The 22,435-nt window shown below is 37.5% G+C and overlaps 1 long non-coding RNA gene across 14 annotated transcripts; it reads right to left on the minus strand.

Moving 5' to 3' along the window:
• Positions 1 to 4,302: 4,302 nt before the first annotated feature.
• Positions 4,303 to 21,355, minus strand: LOC122295389. 14 transcript variants are annotated; one of them, XR_006237994.1, is made up of 4 exons: positions 21,289 to 21,355; positions 19,971 to 20,327; positions 4,895 to 19,881; positions 4,303 to 4,781 (listed from the first exon to the last, which is right to left on the minus strand). It is a non-coding gene; the product is annotated as an uncharacterized LOC122295389 (long non-coding RNA). The 14 variants fall into 14 exon arrangements; XR_006238000.1 differs by lacking the exon at positions 21,289 to 21,355 and having other exon boundaries at positions 19,971 to 20,053; positions 20,246 to 20,733; XR_006237992.1 differs by lacking the exon at positions 21,289 to 21,355 and having other exon boundaries at positions 4,895 to 19,041; positions 19,818 to 19,881; positions 19,971 to 20,733.
• Between the last annotated feature and the right edge of the window lie 1,080 nt (positions 21,356 to 22,435).

A 22,435-nucleotide genomic window follows, 5' to 3' on the forward strand; every position in this document is an offset into this window, starting at 1 on the left:
TCAAAGCCTTGTCCACAAGGTAGAATAGTAACTTTCCCCCATCACAGCACCTTGCCCACAAGGTAGGGGTATAAATTGTGTAGCTTCGAGAGCATCTTCCTAGAGCTATATTCAACTATGGCACCTACCCACTTAATGAGAACTTTAGTTACTGCTTGATTGCCCACTTTTTCCATCCTCCTATCCAAAATTGCTTTTGGTTCAGGTTGTATAGCTCTTTGATCATTTATAGATGGAAGTGAGGGCAAAGGAAACACTTGTTTTACCCAACTTTTTCTTTAGTCAAGACACATGAAAATTGGGTACTTGGAATTCTTTGCAAAGAAGCTATGCTTTCTCAAAATTATTAGTACATGTCTCAAATGTGTCAAATGCTCAAAAAAATTTTGGCTGTAAACCAAAGTATTATAAAAAAAATACCAAAATAAACTTCCTAAAGAAAGGTTTGAATACCTCATTCATTAATCCTTGGAAGGTAACTGGTACATTTGTGAGACCAAATGACATGACTAGAAACTTATAGTGCCCCTCATGAGTTTTGAATACTGTTTTAGAAATTTCTTCTTCTCTCACCCTTATTTGATGAGAGCCCAATCTAAGGTAAAGCTTGGAAAAAACCTTAGCACTAAAGAGCTCATCAAGTAACTCATCAATGACAGAAATTGAGATATTGTCATTGGTAGTTTCTTTATTCAAAGCTTTATAATCAACACACATTTGCCAAGACCCATCTGCCTTCTTAACAAGCAAAACTGGTGAATAAAATAGGCTCTGACTTAGCCTGACCACCCCACTCTTCAATAAATCTTGAACTATTTTCTTAATTTATGTTTTATGGTAGTGAGGATATCTGTAAGGCCTCACTAACACAGGGATTAATACCTCCCTTCAATATAATCTTATGGTCACAAACTCAAGTAGAACACAACCCCACAAGTTCCTCAAAGACTTCCTGAAACTCTTGAATCACAGCTGCTACATCAGTCTGCAATGTCTGCTCTTTCCCTTTATTTTCAATTGCCACCACTTGCAATAACCAAGCTTGCTTCCTTGGAAAAGATGACTTAAATTGCATTTTTGTAGCCTTTATAGCTATATTCTCATGGTTAATGCCCTTAAACATCAACTGCCTGTCTTGCAGATTAAATTGCATTGTCATATCAGTGAAGTCCCAATTAATATGACCTAAGGTCTTCAGCCATTGTACCCCTAAAACAATGTCACATCCACCAAGATTCAATACATGGAAAGGAACTTTGAACTTAGTTTCTTGAATCTTGATGAATTCTTCATATCTCCCTTAACTTAAAATATTCTCACCATTTGCTACTTTAACTTGGAGACTGGAATCCTTAAGAATATTCAATTTAGTAGGCTACACTACCAAAGGATCCAGGAAGTTGTGAGTACTCCCTGAATCTGCCAAAATTCCTATTGATAAATTTCTCCAACAATCTCATTGAATTATTGCTGGAAAAACCATATATGGCATGGATAGAGATTTCTAAATCCTCCCCACCACACTGCTGTTCTTCTATACACACATGGACTATCTCAATTCCCTCCTCCTTCTCGATTGTATTCTTAACAAAATCCTTAGTTTGCAACAAATACACCATAGGATTCTTACAAATATGGGTAGGATTCCATTTCTCATCATAATGAAAACACAAGCCTTTCTTTCTTTTTTCATCCATCTGTGATGAGAAAATATTTTTAGTTGGAATCGCTGTCCTGTGTCCTATTCACATTAGTTCCCAGCCCCTTCTCCATATTGACTTCACTGTTCTTCCAGGATCTTCTAAATGAAATCACATACTCTTTTTGGATTTTGGCCAATCCAAAAGCAACACGCAGGTTAATTGGATTAAACATCTTAACAGGAAGCCTAATCTCATCCTTCAGTCTAAACAAAAAACAACTAAGTTTATGTCTTTCAGATAGACCCTCTAGCCTATTAGACAAAGCTTCAAACTGTGCTTTATAGATGGACACATATGAAGTTTGTTTTAGGCAAGTTAATGCATGTGGAAATCCCAATAAATCTGGAGATGAAGTAATTAGTGGCAGATATCAAGATATTGTATTAGTGGAGTAATTTATGATAGATATTGTTTAGGAAGTTTCTATTTATGAATTTTCTGTTTTCTTGTCAATTAGTTAGGCATATTTCCTGCTCTTATTCTAGGAAATTCTTTCCTTTTTGGATATCTCCCTTGTATCTTAAATAGACCACTAGCATGTATAGAAAAATATAAAAATAACATTCTGATTTCATGGTATCAGAGCTAGTATTTTTTCTAAACCTAGCTATCAATGACAAAAACTGTTGTCAATAGCAAAGGGTTAATGACCTATGAACTCACAATAGTGAAAGAGAAACTATCTCCACCACGGATTCAATTGGACTTGATAATTCATCATTTCAACTAGAGAAGCTAAATGGGAAGAATTTTCGTGAATGAGCTTAATCGATTAAGCTCGTAATCAATGGCAAAGGAAAACTAGGATACCTTAACGATGAGACAAAAAAGCCAGCCTCAATCGACTCTTCCTCCCTCAAAAAATGGAAGTCAGAAAATTCAATGGTGATTGCTTGGCTTGTAAATTGCATGAAGCCCTCCATCGGCAAGACCTATCTATTCTTGCCATCGATGGAAGATGTCTGGGAAGTTTCCCGTGAAACATATTCTAATATTGAGAACTCCTCTCAAATATTTGAGATTAAGATTCAGCTATGGTAGATGAAGCAAGCAGAAAGGGGGGTCACAAATTACTACATGTAGATGACAACCATCTGGCAAGAACTCGATCTGAGTTTCAAAGAAGAATGGGAGTGCACTGGCAATAGTGTGCGATACAAGAAGCAACTCAAAAATGAAAGAGTTCTTGAATTTCTTGCAAGTCTTAACCGAGATCTAGATGATGTTTGCAGAAGAATTCTTGGCCGATGTCCCCTGCCTTCAACATGTGAAGTCTTCTCAGAGGTGAGGCGAGAAGAAAATAGGTGTAAGGTAATGCTAAAGGAGATTGTCTCTGCTAGACATACTGGATCTAAAATGTTTGCCTTGCTGTCTTAGGGCACTCTTGCTAGATCAAATTTAAGACAATAGAAGGGACGTGCCTAGTGTGAGCATTGCCGAAAACCTGGACACACAAAAGACTTGGGAGATACACGAGAAACCATGTAATTGGAAACCAAGGCAGAACAACTAAAATCGTGGCTACCAAGCTGCTGTTGATCATCAAGCCAAGCAACCTCAAGGGGAAAAGAGCAAAAAACCCACTCCCAACAGTGCATTTTAAGCTAGACAGTTGGAGCAACTCTATAATGCATCGGGTCAATCTTCCACGAGTGTCCCTTCTAGTTCTTTAGCCCACAAAGGTAATTTTTTGATAGTGTTAAGTTGGCACAGAACTCCTTGGATTATTGATTCCCTTGCTTCCAATCATTTGACTAATTCTTATCATCTTTTCTCCGCATACTCACTTGGTGCTGGAAATCTGAAAGTTAAAATTTCATATGGCTCACTCTCATCTGTTCCAGGCAAAGGGAGTATCCAAATCTTTGACTCTATAAAACTAGAATATGTTCTTCATATCCCTAATTTATCATGCAATCTATTATACATTAGCCAGTTGACAAAAAATTCCAATTGCTTGGCTAAATCTCTTCCCTCTCATTGTGTCTTTCAAGACCTGTCATTGGGGAAGATGATTGGCAGTGCTAAAGAGTGTGAGGGGCTCTATTACTTTGAGGAGGCTATTTGTGATTATGCATCTATTCCTAAGCATAGTGAACGTTTGTTATGACACTCTTGATTCTAGAATGGGTCATCCCAATTTTCAATATTTGAGACTTTTATTTCCTTTCATTTGTTTGAATAAAACATCTCTTAATTTTCAATGTGAAATTTGTAAACTTGCTAAACATCAGCGTACTTCTTTCTCAAAATCAAAATACAAACCGTTCACTATGATTCACAATGATTTATGGGGACCTTCCCGTACTCTTAATCGTTCCCACACAAGATGGTTTGTTACTTTTATTGATGATCATACTTGTATTTGTTGGGTTTACCTGTTGAAAGACATGACTGAAGTTCGTTCTGTGTTTATCCATTTCCATTCCATGATTTAAACACAATTCCAAACAAAAGTTCAAATTCCTCATATTGATAATGGCACTGAATATTTCAATAGTATTTTGGGAAATTATCTTCAACAACATGGGATAATTCACCAAAGTTCATGTGTCGACACCCATCGACAAAATGGAGTTGCCAAACGAAAAAATAGACATTCTTGAAGTTGCTCGTGCGTTGATGTTCACTACAAAATGCCAAAAAAATATTTTGGGGAGATGCCATCTTAACAGCTACATATCTCATTAATAGAATGCCTAGCCGTGTCCTTTCATTTGCAACACCCCTAAAAAAATTTTAGGAATTTTTTCCTACCTCTTGTCTCAACTCAAGTCTATCTCTCAAAGTGTTTGGTTGTATGGCCTTTGTCCATATTCATGATTACCATCGAAATAAACTAGACCCTAGAGCTCTTAAATGTGTTTTTATTGGCTATTCTCCTACCCAAAAAGGGTACAATTGATATGATCTAGCCACCCAAAAAAAATATTTGTTAGCCTTGATGTTACTTTCTTTGAGACCACTCCTTACTCCCAAAAGCCCTCTCTTCAAGGGGAGAATTTGAGTGAAGCTCGACCTTGGAGTTTTCTGGACTTCGATCTCTGTATTGCTGAATCTGTCCCAACCATTTCTAAGCTGCCAGTTACAAAAGAAAACTTAAACTCAGGGGGAGATGTAGAAAAACAAAATGACAAGGAGATACTTGTTTATTCAAGGAAGCCAAAATTAAGGTACAAGGAGAGTCTCACCCCTGAGGCACCAAGAGAGTTGGAACCGATGATAGATCCAAGCAATCATGAGTCTCTTTCCAATTCCGACCAAGTAATAGCTCAAAATTGTCATGAGTTTGATCTCCTCTAATAAATTTGAGCCTACTGATATTGATTTACCTATTGCTCTCAGGAAACAAACTTGATCATGTACTCTCTATCCTATTTCAAAATTCATGTCTTACAATACTTTGTCTGCAAGGTGTCGTGCCTTTACTTCTAACCTTGATAGTATAAAAATTCCAAAGAATATTTAGGAATTCTTGGAGATTCCTAAATGGAGAGAGGTAGTTATGGAAGAAATACGGGTCTTGGAAAAAAATGAAACTTGGCATGTGATGAATTTGTCGAGAGGGAAGAAACCAGTGGACTGCAAATGAGTTTTCATTGTGAAATATAGAGTTAATGGGATAGTAGAACAGTACAAAGCCCGTCTTGTTGCAAAGGGCTTTACACAAACCTATGACATTTACTACACCGAGACGTTTGTACCTATGGAAAAGTTAAATACAATTCAGTTACTCATCTTTGGTAGCCAATTTAGATTGGCCACTTCAACAATTTGACATTAAGAATGCATTTCTAAATGGTGAATTAGAAGAAGTTCTCATGACAGTACCACCAAGTTTTTGTAAGAAGGGTGAAGAAAATAGAGTATGTAAACTCAAGAAATCCTTGTATGGATTCAAACAATCTCTAAGAGCACGGTTTGATAGATTTGCAAAGGTGATAAAGGATCAAAGATATCGGCAGGGACAATCAGACTATACTATGTTGTTTCAGTAGTCCAAATATGGAAAGAAAACAAGTATGATTGTATATGTCGATGTTATAATCCTATACTGGAGGTAATCTAGTGGAGATGGAGAGGTTGAAGAAAGTCTTATCCTCTGAGTTTGAAGTAAAATATTTGGGACAAATGAGGTACTTTTTGAGAATGGAAGTTACTAGATCAAAGAAGGGAATTAGTCTCTTAGTGCAAGTATATTCTTGATCTCCTAACTAAAATTGGCATTCTTGGTTGTAAACCAAGTGACACTACCATCGAAGTAGGGAAAAGAACGGGAGGCTTTGGAAGACCTGTTGAAAGAGAAAGATATTAGAGATTAGTTGGCAAACTAATCTATCTATCACATACCAGACCTAACATTGCATTCGCAGTGAGTGTGGTGAGTCAACACATGCATTCACCAAAGGAAACACACTTGGAAGCTGTGCACCAAATTTAAAATCCAACTTTGTTTTTCTTGGTCCAAAAATAATATTTTTATCATCAATTAAATTGATGAGTTTTAGTAAATATTTCTTAAGAGAAATACAATTATCTAAATAAGTAGAGTTTTTAACATAAAATAAAAAGATGAATATTAAATAATATTTCTAAAGAAATAAAATCATTTAAATAAAATAAATTTTTAAAACTTTATAATTTTCGTGGCTCCAAACAATTAAAGAATCTTATTTAAAAATTAGGTTTGATCCAATAACACTAAAATGCCTCATTAAAATCAGTTTTGGACTAATAAAAATAGTGAGAAGATTTTAAGACAATTCACTCTATTTAAAAATCATTCGCAAAATTTAAAAACAAGATTTGAGATTTAAAACGTATAGGTGAGACTCGTGACCAATCGAGAGGAAAATGAGTGATTGGTCACAATTAGTGTCCAGATTTTATTCAGTCTAAAATCTCATTAACTTTGTAGTTGTTGTTCTATGTATTAAGATGTACTTGTGCTTCCTTTTGAATGAAATATGTTTATTATAAAGAAAATGCTGATATTCAATTATTTTGATGTATCTCACATGTTACTTTTATCATAATACAGTGTATTAAAAACAACAATATGTTCAATAATTTAATTGCCATGTATCATCGACCTTATACAAAACAATTTATTCATATGCATTGTGGGTAGGTTGGTAAACTTAGAGGGCACCCGCCTCTTCTTCAAATGTGTCCTTGACAACCCAATGGTTGTGTTAAGGACGTGTTTCATACCACCAACCACACAGATGACCTACAATGAACAAAGGGGCAGCACTGATTGCCCTGGGGACACTCCGATGCTAAAGTCAGTATAGCAATATGAGAGTAAATGTATAAAGTAGCCAATCAATATGTTTGTTACCTCTTGTAGGCTATTTCTAGATATTATTTTTTGAGTGTAAGTCCAACTTGACTTGTGAAACTTTTTCCTTTTAGGAATGTAAGTCAAATCTCCTGCTAGAAGTGTGATTCATCTCCCTCTTAAGAGTCTGAATCCCTTCTTGACTTTATCTCTGAGCTAAAATTGTGAGGGCTCAAATATTCCTTCCAGTTACCTCGCTAATTTTCTTTATGCAGTCACATGGAAAATTAAATACTTTGCATTCTTTGTACCTGCCTTTTACCCAGCTGGCTTGTGGGCGTCTGATTGCCTTCATTTTTCCCTACCCCACCAAGGATCCATGCTAGTCAGTGCATGTGGGTGCCTTCACTTCCTTTTGGTTAGCTACCAATTGGCTGCATTGTGAACGACCTTTGGTGGCTCGGCCGTTTAGTTGTCTTGGGAATCTTCAAGTCAACTATGATGGAGGTAACCTGCAGAAAAAGCAATTCTGGTAGTTATGAAGGCTTAGAAGGCCTTGAAAATTTTCAAGTCAATAATTTGCAAAATAAATTTAGAAACTTGGTCATTGGTTTCCCGTTTGGTCCTTGGTTTTCTGTTTGTTTTGTGCTAAGCGATGATGAGCTCAGCTTGGAGAGATAGGTGGGAGATGTACTCATCCACATTAGGTGTGAGCATGGAGCTCAATTTTGAGTTTGTTTGTTTGTGTGAATGTTTGCTTGAGAGATTGTTTATTGTCGGCAAAGAGTGACTATTTTTGTCTATTGGTTTTATGTGTGTATTTTTGTGATTGTTTTTGCTTTTGTTGGTAGTAGTGGATTTCCTACCCCTTAGCGTAAATTGTTGGTGTTCTTGATTTGTTGTTAGTGTTTGCTAGTAGTAACCCACACTTAAGTGATCAGAAAGCATGTCGACTCCCTGGGTCCACATTAGGGGTTGCTGAACCCATTCACTCATTCCCAAAGGAAACTCTCACGATGCAGATATGGAGCTCGATGGCTTGTTCTCGTGGGTAACCCGCTGGCGACAGTTGTGGCACCAGCATATACACTCGGCGTTTGCTAGAGAAGATGTTATACTCGTTTTGCGGTTCAAGTGAAAGAGGCCAGGCAATACAGAGAGTTGCCTGCCTATTAAGTGCCTAGGAGGTCGGGTGGTCCTTGACCTTTCCCGCTTGTTTACTTGTCACGAAAGAGGTCAAGCAGTCTTACAACTTGTCTTGCCTGTTGGCTCTCTACGATGTGTGAGTGGTGTTGGACGGTCAGGGACCTTTCCCAATTTACATAACACCGCGAGTTGTTTAGGCTCATCATTGGTGTTTTGGGGTGGCGTAGTCTAATGATCTCCACGTCCCTTTTACATGGCACTGCAAGTCGTGTAGGCTCATCATAGGTATTTAAGGGTGTTGTGGTCTATTGACCTCCACATCATTGGTGTATGGAGAGATGCTCGGCTGCATTGTTGTGACAGGAGGCCAAGTTCAATCGCCCTGATAGATTTTCACCAAAATTTAATTAGGTTAATGTAATACAAATTACAAGTTTGAGATTTTGTGAACCTGAGCAACCCTGCTAAAGTGTGGTGAAGGCTGGTGATACATGGGTGATGCCTGCAAGTAGCCATGCCTTGGCACGAGCAGTGACAGAACCACATATGCTTTCCAAAGAAAGATTGATCTGTTTGCATGGTGGCAGTGTCGATTTTGCTGCTCGCCGAAAGGCGTCAGTCAGGTTAATTTCCCAAAGCATTGGTCTTGTCTGCTCACCAAGAGGCATGGGTCTTGTTGCCCGCGCGGGTCTTCTTCTAGTTACTGAGTGTTCTTTGATCTCCACACCCTTCTTAGTTGCTAAGTGGGTCGTGGGGTTCTTCAACGTTGAAGCCCTTCTTGATTGTACCACATCCTGAGGAATTTTTACTAACACAAAATAGGTTAGCATAATATAATTTACAAGTTTTGGATTTGCAAACCTAAGCCATTCTGCTAGTGTGTAGTGAAGGTTGGTGATACATGGGCGATATTCGTTGGCGAATAGGTGTAACGAGAGATGCCCTTGACCATGTAACTCTGGCAAGTGGCATAACGAGAGAGATGCTTGACCGTGTAGCCTTGGTTAGGAAAGCGTGGCGGGAGGATGACTCTACCACATTGATGTTAAAGTTGAGCTCAACTGCTTCGTTGTAGTAGGAGATAAAATGCAACCGCACTATGTGGCAGAAACTAGAGCTTGCCTTGTACCAAAATAAAAACCAAACAGATTAGCTTAAATAATCTAAATCACAAGTTTAAGGTTTGCAAACCTTGGCTATCTTGCTTGAGTGTGGCGAAGGCCAGTGACACATGGACTATGTCCACGGGCAGCCATGCTCTAGCATTGATGAAGGTCTAGGATGCTCACGATACCAGTAAAAAGGCCCAGGCTGCCCACGATACCGAACGACCTATTTTGTTGAAGATAAACTGAGATGCACAAGTGGAGCCCAAGATCCGCTTCATTGTTGGTATTTCGCGCCATGCGATTCATTTCCAGTGAAGTATATTCCCACGACATGCAGGAGCCAAGTTTCTTGTGGAACCTTGAAGAGTTTTGTCTTTCAAAAAATCAACTTCATTAGAAAAAAAAATAACAGATTTGAAAAAGCCAAACTCGAGTAATTTGGTTGTTGCATCCAACTATTCCTCGACTGAGATCATTAGCTACTGAAACAATTTTTGCATAGGAAAATTGTCCGTCTTTGAGCACTTAACCATAATTGTTTGTTCTCTCTTCTTTTTTTGTTTGTTTATTTTTTTTTAATTTTATTTATTATTATTATTATTATTATTATTATTATTATTATTATTATTATAATATTATATTTTGTATCATGATTCAACTTCACAAGGCATTCTCTCATTCTAATCCATAAGCCTCCAAATTTTACAACTCATAACCCTAGCCAATAAAACCGAAATTCGACACCCAGATTCCAGAACCGCTGCCAAATCACTTATTTCTAGGCTCAAGGTCAGTAGTACTTTAGCCCGTGAAAAACCCAAGAGTCGTCCATAATTTCACACAATTTAGAAGGAAATATCAGACCAAACAGTAACATAATTGATAAGAGAACCTCCAAAATCATGAGGATTGTCGTCTCAGGAAGCTCTAAAACCCAAATGGCAGATAAACGAGGTAGTAAAAGGGGCTTGATGACTGAGGAAACCCTACACTACAGCTTCCTTTTCGGGTGAAACTTTCTGACGAAGAGCCTTTTTCTCTCACCACTACTACTTATACAAATTAGTAAATTACAAACTACTAGTTCTCTCTCTCTCTCTCTCTCTCTCTCTCTCTCTCTGTGTTAAGATAGAACAGGAACAAAATGATTAGTTTACAAAGGAGAGTTTCAAAAGTCGAGTAAATCACATTACGTACACATGAAGAGCATCATCTAGAATATACATATATACACACCAAAATTAACGAAATAAAAGAAAAATAATAGATTAGTACATAAAATTCTAATTTGTTAATTTTTTTTCTTTATTGGAGATGGTCTCACGAGTTAAAGAACCTGGACTTTTGTAGATGATTGCGATTTGCATGTGATGTGTGATAGTTGATGTGTGAAAATCACATTGAAGTCTACAAAGAATCCCATAGATGATGTCACTGTTAAGGACGTGTTTCATACCACCAACCACACGGATGACCTACAACGAATAAAAGAGAGGCACTAGTTGCCATCGAGACACTCCGATGCCAAAGTCAGTATAGCAAATGAGAGTATAAAGTAGCCAATCAATCAATTGTTTGTTACCTTCTGTAGGTTATTTATAAAGATTATTTCTTTTGAGTGATGAGTCCAATTTGACTTGTGAAACCTATTCCTTTTAGGAGTGTAAATCCATCTCCTGCTAGAAGTGTGAGTCATCTCCTTTTTAGGAGTCTAAATTCCTTATTGACTTTATCTCTTAGCTAAAATTGTGGGGGCTTAAATATCTCTTTCAGGTTCTTCGATCAATCTCTACTTTTGGGAGATTTGTTGCTGGGGTTCCCTTCTCCTCAACCAATTCGGTTGCGTCAGTCCGTGATTGGTCTAACATTTTGTTACGAGCTAGCTGGACAAAGATGGTTTGAAGGTAAGATAGATTTGAGTTCCAATGGCACAGGACCTTCAATCGACCATCGGACGTATTCTATCCTTATCAAATTCATTGTATTGAAGTGTAACGTAAGAATCTTTATGCTTACCCTAAAGGAGGTAAGCAAATTTTTGTCACAAGTGCTTGGGTTAACGGTTGAAGGGTGTTAAAACAGAAGAAGTAGAGACGCCAAGTGTTTGAAAATTTTTGTCACGAGTGCTTGGGTTAACGGTTGAAGGGTGTTAAAACAGAAGAAGTAGAGACGCCAAGTGTTTGAAAATATTCTATAGAACTGAGTATTGTATTGCTTGTATTCTTCAATACATGATCTGTGTACAGTAATGGCTATTTATAGTATTTGTACTCCTATAGATGAAAACCAATAGATCCGCACAAGCGAACCCACCACGCATAAAAAATGCCAAACAGATCTGCACAAACCAACGGAATATGCTAAAATGCTGTAGCCCCCCACCACCCCCCTCCAGTGGGATTTCGGTGCCTTCCTCTACAACCCAACCATTGCAATTTCGTAAACATTTTAGCGCCTAGTTAACAATTCTTCTATGGCCTGGAAGGAGGTAAGCAAATATCTGACACACAGATTATGAAACAAATCTAGCAATACATGTTATTGCATGAAAATCCTGTGAAAACATGTTTTTTTCCTACCCAAAGATGATTTTCCTTCGGTGACCATAATTAGGCAAAAACTCTGATAAATTAAGTGTGTCCAAGAAGGTTAGCAGGTCACCAACAATGAACGACCAAAGATCTCAAAAAATCATATGCCAAAAAAGGACCCTCAAGACCAATTTGCACAAGAAAAATTATTGTTCATACTTTTCAACTAGACACGAGAGAAGTGCATTCTTCATAGATCATTAACAATATAAGTTGGCTACAGAAAAGTCCAAACTCCTCAATATAGAATGCACGAGGAAAGAATATACCAACCCTATCATTCAAAGTGAAACCGCTTCCAACACTATGGACAACAACCAAACCAAAATAAATCAAAATCTTGCACAAAGCACCAACCTTGATGGCAAAACCAATCATTTTAAGGCCTAACGAGTTGTGCACTTTCCAAAGATTCATGCTTTCCATGCTAACCAACCATAAAAGAAAGGACAATGATAAAAATTCGTGCCCCTAAAAAGAAAACCAAGTTGGTCTGGAGAAACTAATTTCGCTAGAATCCACTCTGATGTTCCATGACCAACATGCTGATTGCCGCTGCAAAAATATACTACCTTGATGCCGCCACCCATCTCAAATACTATTTTTTTTTTCATTAAGTATCTACAAAATGAGTTGGGTTCTTAGAAATGCAGCTGTACGCGTTATCCTTCCACCATTGAGACGGGAGGTTTTCTTTGCTTCGTGAAACCAGACTCACACGTTGAACTCTCGGAAGCGAGACACGACTTGAGAGCCAGATCTAGCCGGTCAGTAGAAATATTTAGTGATCCAACACTCTATGCCTTCGCTCAAGTCGGGCCTATTAATTTAAATTCAATAGGCTATACTCAAGGTCACACCATGATTGCAATACGTAAAGGAAATGATATGATAGTAATACAAATCTCTGCTCAGATAGAAAAATTCCAAATCCTTCTCAAAACGCCAACTTCGCTAAAACCAACCATGGAAAATGGCAGTACTCCAACAAAATCTATGACCTAAATCGAACATTGCATCGTGTTTCAAAGGAACATATATGTGCTTGAGGTCATTAAGCCATTTCAGCTAAAACATTGTGTATGTATTTGTACTCTTATAGATGAAAAACAATAGATCCGCACAAGCAAACCCACCACACAAAAATTTTGTGGCAATGCCAGAAAAATCTACGGCAAAAATCATGTACGGAACAGAGGCTGTCTTGAGAGAAAAACATATCTGCACCCATGGTCACAAAGCAAACCTACCATAGAGGAAAAGATCATGTTAGACACTGGTTACCTGCCAGAAACCAACGACAAAGGAAATGGTAGTAATACATATCTGTGTTCACACAGAAGAATACCAAATCCTTCTTGGACATCCAACTTGACCAGAACCCAATGTCAAAACATGCAGTACCCCACAGCCAAAATCTTTGAAATAAATCATACGATTGTGCTAGATAGCAAAAATTAGCCCGCAGTGGGATTTTGGTGCCTTCCTGTACAACCCAACCATTGTAATTTTGTAGTAAACAATTCTTCTATGGCAGGGAAGGAGGTAAGCAAATATCTGACACAGAGAGATTCCAAAACAAATCCAGCAATACAAGTTATGGCATGAAAATCTCGGGAAAACATACACGTCTCAGCTACAAACCAACTATCAAAACCTGCTATTTTCCTGCCCAGAGATGTTTTTCCTTTGGTGACCATAACCAGGCCAGAAAAAAGGTTTTAAGGTCACCAACACTGAAAGACCAAACATCTCAAAAAACACGTCGCAATTTATGATCCTCAAAAAATCATATGCCTAAAAAGGACCCTTTAAGACCAGTTGCACAAAAAAAATAATTGTTCAAACAAGTAGAAAGACATCCCAAGGAAAACGAGACAAAAAATACTTCCACAAATCACACTTTCTCACTGCAGTTAAACTAAGGCTTGATCAAAATTTTCAACTAGATATGAGAGAAGTTCATTCTTCATAGATCATTAACACAGAAACTTAGATACAGAAAAGTCCAAACTCTTCTATATAGAATGCATGAGGAAAGAATCCCAGGCATATACCAAAATTCAATGTGAAACAGCTTTCTAAGCCTCCAACACTTGGACAACCACCAAACCACAATTCATCAGAATCTAAATGGCAAAACCAATCATCTTATCGCATAACGAGTTGTGCACATTCAAGTAGATGCTGGTAGAAACATGAGCCAGGAAATGAGCTGCTAAGCTTTGCAAAAAGTAGTCCACATGTAGCTGCCAGTTTTCGAATACTTTTCCAAATATTCATGCTTTCCATGCTAGCCAACCATAAAAGAAAGGTCAATGATAAAAATTTCTGATTCTATAAAAGAATACCAAATTGGTATGGAGAACCAACTCTGCACCGTCATATAGGTTACAAAAAATCGGAGCTAGAAAAAAGGGTAGGTTAAATCTGAAAAGTACTCTGTCAGGCTAACTATGTTTAGTTAATTGCCTATAAAAAAGAAAATGTTATGTGCTCCCGGTAAAAAAATGGCTACTCTATTCGATAGACCAGGAACAATCGAAAAAAGCCAGACCAGTACGGTATCTCTTTGAATCTGGAATATGGTGATACCTCCGATTGTACCAACCTACATATGTCTCTCCCCCATCAATTGGTACTAGTTATTTTTTGAAGGTGTAACCTGGGCAACGAAAAAGGGGCACCAGGCCGAACCTAACGCGAAAGCCCTTGCGCGGTATCCGTTTTCTTGTTTGTTGACAGGAGAAGTCTATTTACACGAAGGAATTACATTGAATAAAGTAGAGGAATAAAAACCTCTTGGTGCCTTCCTATGTTGGAACTCCCACCAATTGACATTACCTGCACCTGCTCATGGTTTACTTTCTAACATATTGACTATCTTCATATATTTGTTATTTCATATGTGATATTCTTCTTCTCTAGAATAGTTGAATTCAACTTTCATTTCTATTCCTTCAAATCCAGCATGACATGTGTCAAGAAGCATAGTACCCTACCCCGACCAATCAAAGAAAGGCTATAAACTCCCGTTTTGGCTAATTCAATGTAACCATATAAACGAAATTACACATAGACCAGACAGATGACCTTCACTCCGGGCAGGAAATGATCTATTGAATAGAGAGAACTCCATCTCTTGAGAGGATACAACATATTGAAATAAAGGAATTGGTGGATCTCTCCCATCAGACAGATCAACGGCACCGGGCATGGGATACACAGGCAGGAGAGCTGATTTGACCGGGCAGAGCGAGATTTATTTAAAGTGAAAGCGCTGTGCCAACTTGCGTACAAGATTTATATATGGATTTTATACTCTAGTCAAATCCTCTTCTCGATGAAACGATCCAGATTCCACACTATGCTGTGGGCTGGGGAGAGAGCTGCTCTGCAAAGCTGGGCGTTCAGTGTTCTTATGGAGGAACCATAGACGAAAGAGAATAGAAAGGGCCTTCAAAAAAGAGCGAGGGAGTCATTTCAATCTTTTTCTTCGAAAGAAAAATCCCGAAAAATCCGTCAATAAATGACGAACCCCATTAAACAGATGATAGGACAGAGCTAAGGCAGTAATCTCGACAGAGATTAAGATGAGCTTTTCCAAATATTCATGCTTTCCATACTAGCCAACCATAAAAGAAAGGTCAATGATAAAAATTTCTGATTCTATAAAAGAATACCAAATTGGTATGGAGAACCAACTCTGCACCTTGATGAAAATCTAGAAACAAGAACCAGGATCAACATGCTGATTGCTGCTGCAAAAATAAACCGCATGGATGCAGCCACCCTCTTCCAAATACTATCAATTTAATTTTTTTTGTAAGCATTTACAAAATGTGTTGGGGTCTTAGACATGCAGCTGTGCCCATATCCTTCCACTGTTGAGAACAGGCAGTTTTATACTATTCATGCTTTCCAAGTATTCATGCTTTCCATGCTAGCCAACCATAAAGAAAGGTCAATGATAAAAATTTCTGATTCTATAAAAGAATACCAAATTGGTATGGAGAAGCCAACTCCGCACTGTGATGAAAATCTAGAAACAAGAACCAGGATCAACACGCTGATTGCTGCTGCAAAAATATACCGTGTGGATGCAGCCACCCTCTTAGACATGCAGTTGAGCTTTCCACTGTTGAGAATGGAAAGTTTTCTACTAGACATGACAGAACTTCATTATTTGTAAATCATTAAGACAGGAACTTGGCAATAGCAATGTCCAAAGTCTTCCATATAGAATGCATGAGGAAACAATCCTAGGCATATATGAACTTAACATTCAGTGTGAGACCGCTTCCAAAGCCACAAACACTTGGACAACAACCAAACCACAATAAATCAAAATCTTGCAGAAAGCTCCAACCAGCAAAAAATGTCAAAATACTGAATGGAAAAACCAATCATCTAAGGCATAACGAGTTGTGCACATTTAAGTTGATGCTGGTAAAAACATGAGCTAGGACAAATGAACTGATAAGCTTTGCAAAAAATAGTCCATACAGCTGCCAATTTTCGAATACTTTTCCGAGGATTCATACTTTCCATGCTAGCTAACCAAAAAAGAAAGGACAATGATAAAAATTTCCACTCCTATAAAAGAATACCAAATTTGTATGGAGAAGCCAACTTCACTGGAATCCACCGAGAAAAAACATTGAAGCATGAACCAGGATCAAAATGAACCAGGTCAGAAACTCTGATAAATTAGTTGTCAAAGAAGGTTAAGAGGTCACCAGCACTGCATGACCAAAGACCTCAAAAAACCATTTCGTAATTTATAATCTTTAAAAAAATCATAAGCCTAGAAAGGAACCTCCAGACCAATTTGCAGAAAAAGAAAAATAATTGTTCAAACAAGTAGAAAGACTGCCTAAGGAAAGTGAAATGGAAGAAACTTCCAGCAAATCACTCTCTCTTGCGGCAGATAAAACATATTTGTCGTCCTATAGATGAAAACCACAAGATCTGCACAAGCGACCACCACGCTAAAATTATGTAGCAATGCCAGAAAAATATATGGAAAAAATAACGTATGGACAAGGAACCATCCTGAGAGAAAAACATATCTACTGCACCCATGGTTACAAAGCCAACCTACCATAGAGGAAAAGATCATGTCACACACTGACACTGGTAACCGGCTAGCAACCAACCAGAGAGGAAATGATTGCAATACATATCTGTCTCAGCAGAGAAGAATACAAAATCCTGCTTGGATAGTCAACTTTGCCAGGACCCAAATGTGAAAACAAGCTTCACCACACCGCCAAAATCTAGGAAATAAATCATAGGATTGTGCTAGAGAGAGATGAGACAGGACAAATGAGCAGATAAGCTTTGAAAAAGTAGTCCACACGCAGCTGCCAATTTTCGAATACTTTTCCAAAGATTTATGCTTACCAAGCTAGCCAACCATAAAAGAAAGGTCAATGACAAAAATTTCAGCTTCTATAAAAGAATACCAAATTGGTATGGAGAAGCCAACTCTGCTGGAATCCACCGAAAATCTAGAAACAAGAACCAGGATCAACACGCTGATTGCAGCTGCAAAAATATACCACGTGGATGTGGCCACCCTCCTCCATATACTATCAATTTAATTTTTTTTTTTTTTGTTAAGTATTTACAAAATGTGTTGGGTTCTTACACATGTAGCTGTGCCCATATCCTTCCACTGTTGAGAACAGGCAGTTTTATTTGCTCCGTGAATCCAGTCTCAGTTTGGAGTTGGCAGGTCAGCAGAAATATTCAGTGAACATAACACTCTTAGTCCTCGCCCAAGTCGGGCCAATCAATTTAAATTCAACAGGCTATATGGAATAGGTTTAGAAATGATAGTAATACATATCTCTGTTCCAATTGAAGAATTCCAAATCCTTCTCAAGATGCCAGCTATACTAGAGCCCACCGTGGAAAATGGCAGCACTCCACCTACAAATCTATGAAATAAATCAAACACAGCATCGTATGTCAGATAAACTTATATGTGGTTAAGGTCACTAAAATATTTGAGGTGAAAGAGTGTGTCTTTGTACTCCCATAGATGAAAACCAATAGATCTGGACAAGTGAACCCACCATGCTAAAATTCTGTAGAAATGCCAGAAAAATTTACGTATAAAATTACGTATGGAACAGGAGCCGTCCTGAGAGAAAAACATATCTGCACCCATGGCCACCAAGCCAACCTACCATAGAGGAATGGATCCTGTCACACACTGGTAACCTGCCATCAACCAACCAAAAATGAAATGATAGTAATACATATCCACATTCCCATAGAAGAGTACCAAAACCTTCCTGGACAGCCAACTTTGCTGGAACCCAACGTGAAAACAAGCTGTATCACACTGCCAAATTTAAGAAATAAATCATAGCATTGTGCTAGAAAAAAAAAAAAATATTTGTGCTCAACCAAGCTGGCCAAGCATAAAAAATGTGTGTACATACTTGAACTCCTATAGAAGAACACCAAACAGATCTGCACAAGCCAACTTAATATGCTAAAATGCTGTAGCCCCCCACCCCTCAGAGGACCCTCGGTGCCTTGAGTACAAAGCCAACCATTGAAATTTTTAAACGTTTTAAGCACCTAGTAAGCAATTCTTCAATGCCAGGAAGGAGGTAAGCAGATATCTGACACACAGATTATGAACTCCAGCAATACAAATTAGTCCGCGGAAAGCTTGGGAAAATAGACGCATCTCATCTACATAAGCACAGATACGAAACCTGCTTTCTTCTGGCCCAAAGATGATTTTCCTTTGACCATAATCAGGTCAGAAACTCTTATAAATTAGTTGTCCAAGAAGGTTATGAGGTCACCAACACAGAACGACCAAAGAGCTCAAAAAATCATGTCGTAGTTCATAATCTTCAAAAAATCATATGCCTAAAAATGACCCTTAATACTAATTGGACAAGCAGATAAATAATTTCCAGAAAATCATACTCTATCGCGCTACAGTTAAACGAAGGCTTAATCAAAATTTTCTACTAGACATGACAGGAGTTCATTCTTTGTAAATCCTTAAGATAGTAACTTGGCTACAACAATGTCGAAAGTCTTCCATATAGAATGCATGAGGAAACAATCCCAGGCATGTACGAACCTAACATTCAGTGTGAGACCGCTTCCAAAGCCACCAACACTTGGACAACAACCAAATCACAATAAATCAAAATCTTGCATAAAGCTCCAACCTGCAAAAAAATGTCAAAATACTGAATGGAAAAACCAATCATCTTAATGCATAACGAGTTGTGCACATTCAAGTAGATGCTGGTAGAAACATGAGCCAGGACAAATGAGCTGATAAGCTCTGCAAAAAGTAGTCAACAGACAGCCACCAATTTCCGAATACTTTCCCAAAGATTCAAGCTTTCCATGCTAGCCAACCAAAAAATAAAGGACAATGATAAAAATTTTTGCTCCTATGAAAGAATACCAAATTGGTATGGAGAAGCTAACTTTGCTGGAATCCACTGTGATAAAAACCTAGAAACATGAACCAGGATCAGCATGAACCAGGTCAGAAACTCTAATAAATTAGTTGTCCAAGAAGGTTATGAGGTCACCGGCGCTGCACAACCAAAGACCTCAAAAAACCACTTAAAAATCATATGCCTAGAAAGGAACCTCTGGACCAATTTACAGAAGAAGAAAAATAATGGTTCAAACAAGAAGGTTATGAGGTCACCGGCGCTGCACGACCAAAGACCTCAAAAAACCACTTAAAAATCATATGCCTAGAAAGGAACCTCTAGACCAATTTACAGAAGAAGAAAAATAATGGTTCAAACAAGTAGAAAGACTGCCTAAGGAAAGCGAGATAGACAAAACTTCCTTCAAATCACACTCTCTCGCTGCAAATAAATATATTTGTGCTCCTATAGATGAAAACCACAGGATCTGCAAAAGCGAACCCACCATGCTAAAATTCTGTAGCAATGCCAGAAAAATCTACGGAAAAACTCACGTATGGACAAGAAACCATCTTGAGAGGAAAACATATCTGCTGCACCCATTGTTACGAAGCCAACCTACCATAGAGGAAAAGATCATGTCACACACTGGTAACCTGCTAGCAACCAACCAAAACGGAAATGATAGCAAAACATATCTGTCTCACCAGAGAAGAATACGAAATCCTTCTTGGATAGTCGACTTTGCCAGAACCCAATGTGAAAACAAGCTATACGACACCGCAAAAATCTAGGAAATAAATCATTGGATTGTGCTCAAGAGAAAGATGAGCCAGGACAAATGAGCAGATAAGCTTTGAAAAAGTAGTCCACACGCAGCTGCCAAATACCCGAATACTTTTCCAAAGATTTCTGCTTACCGAGCTAGCCAACCATAAAAGAAAGGTCAATGACAAAAATTTCTGCTTCTATAAAAGAATACCAAATTGGTATGGAGAAGCCAACTCTGCTGGAATCCATCGAAAATCTAGAAACAAGAACCAGGATCAACACGCTGATTGCAGCTGCAAAAATATGGCCACCCTCACAAAAAAAAAAAAATAACGTGTTATGAAATCATAGAAAAAAGAAAGCCATAACGTATTATTAAACTTTTAAAAGGAGAGAAAAAGATAGAGATCAGAAAGGTTATGAACCTTATGAATTTCTATATATAGGCGTACAAAGGGAACTATGCTAGCTTACTATGCAATACTATGCTGGCACTATGCACTGTGCATATGTCGACCATTCACTATGTCAGTTACTATGCAGTACTATACTGGCACTATACATTGTGCATGTGTCGACCATTCACTATGCCAGTTACTATGCTGACACTATGCACTGTGCATATGTTGACCATTCACTATGCTAGTTACTATGCAGTACTATACTGGCACTATGCACTATGCATTTGACGACTAGATAAATGTGGTCATACAATTCAAAATAGTTTATAACACTTCCCCTTTGAATGACCATATTTAAAGAATATGCCTCGTTAAAACCTTGTCAAGGAAAAACCCTGTGAGAAAAAACCAATGGCGAAGGAAAAAGAGTACAGTATTCATGTGTATCGCCGAGTACTTTAGGATTGCCTCATTAAAACCTTGCAAAGGAAAACCCAATGGGATAAAACCTTAACGAAGGAAAAAGAGTACAATCAGCACAAGTCTTCAAGACATTACTTCCCCTGAAAATTGCATGATAACAGGTCTTTAAACCTCCGCATTCCAATGTTCTGCATAATCTTCTTTATCATATGTGAACCAGAAGTTCAGATGATAATTAAATTTTGGATACAATAAGATAAAAATGTCTCATATTCTAGCTGCTAAAATCCCAGCAAGGATTGAAGTCCTTGTAGGACAATTAAGAAATTCAGCAGTCTAAAGAAAGGCATGTGAGACTTATCGATACAAAAGATAGAAGATCTCAAAAGAGAAAGGCACAAATAATTTGGTGCTCCTGAAGAGGGCATACCCACAAAACAAGCAATAAAGTCCATCCAAATTCTCTGTATAAAATTCTCCTATATAAACTCTTGAAGAGTGCCTCCTGAAGAGGTTTTTCATGAAAATGTCTTCCCTTGAAGAGGAACAGGTACCTGAAAATAACGAGATCTCGTTACATTTCATAAATAATGGAGAAATTATGGATAGAAATAAAATTGTTGTCGACAATGTATTTCCATATGAGATGGCAATTGACATTACCAGAAGTAATGATGAAAGTGAATCAAGAATCGTCGTATTCGGCCAAATTTGAAAAAAAAAAAATTCCTGCAGAATTGATTCACTAGAAAAATATGATGCATCGGGACTTATAGTCCAAACACCTAAAAAGGTGATGCTTGTTGAATGTCAATGGGTATTTATGGAAAGGAAATAAAAATGCGATATATAAATCACGAGTCAGTTTCTCAATTCCTGTAGAATTGATATCACTAAGTAAAATGTAATAAATATGGACTTGAAGTCCAAACACCTAAAGAGGTGATTTTTATTAAATATCAGTGGATATTTATATACATGATATAAAAAGTCTGAAGCTTTTAATATGAAAATGTGATATAGAAATCACAAGTTAGTTTTTCGAAGAAACAATATTGATATGATTTTAAAGTGGTTGAAATCATATTGAGATTTTTATTAGCTTGAAAGTTACCGAGAGTTTGGATATACATGATTAACTGCATATTTATATGGATCATTAGATCATGATATATATATGAAAATCCCTGAATGATAGAAAATGTCTGAAGCTTCTAATATGAATACATCTGGAAATATGTATTCTATCAAGTTTCAAAAATCCTTATATGATCTAAAGCAATCCAAACGCAAATGAAAACAAGCTATTATTTCAATTTATATATATGATTTAAATGTCATTGAAGCTCCAGAAGAACTCATAAAAACTGCACATATTTGAAATATAAATCTGAAACCCTTGTGGCTTCAAAGGGAAGATGGATGATGATGTTATTAGTCATGAAATACCATCTTTTACTACAATTAGTATTTCAGATTCATATTATGGGTTTGATATGAAGTGTGCATTATTAAAGAAGAAATAAAAGGGAGCACACTGAACATCTACCAAAAGATAGAAACATAAATATGAATAT

Source organism: Carya illinoinensis, chromosome 15 (assembly GCF_018687715.1).
Source record: "Carya illinoinensis cultivar Pawnee chromosome 15, C.illinoinensisPawnee_v1, whole genome shotgun sequence".
Classification (NCBI taxonomy): Eukaryota; Viridiplantae; Streptophyta; class Magnoliopsida; order Fagales; family Juglandaceae; genus Carya; species Carya illinoinensis.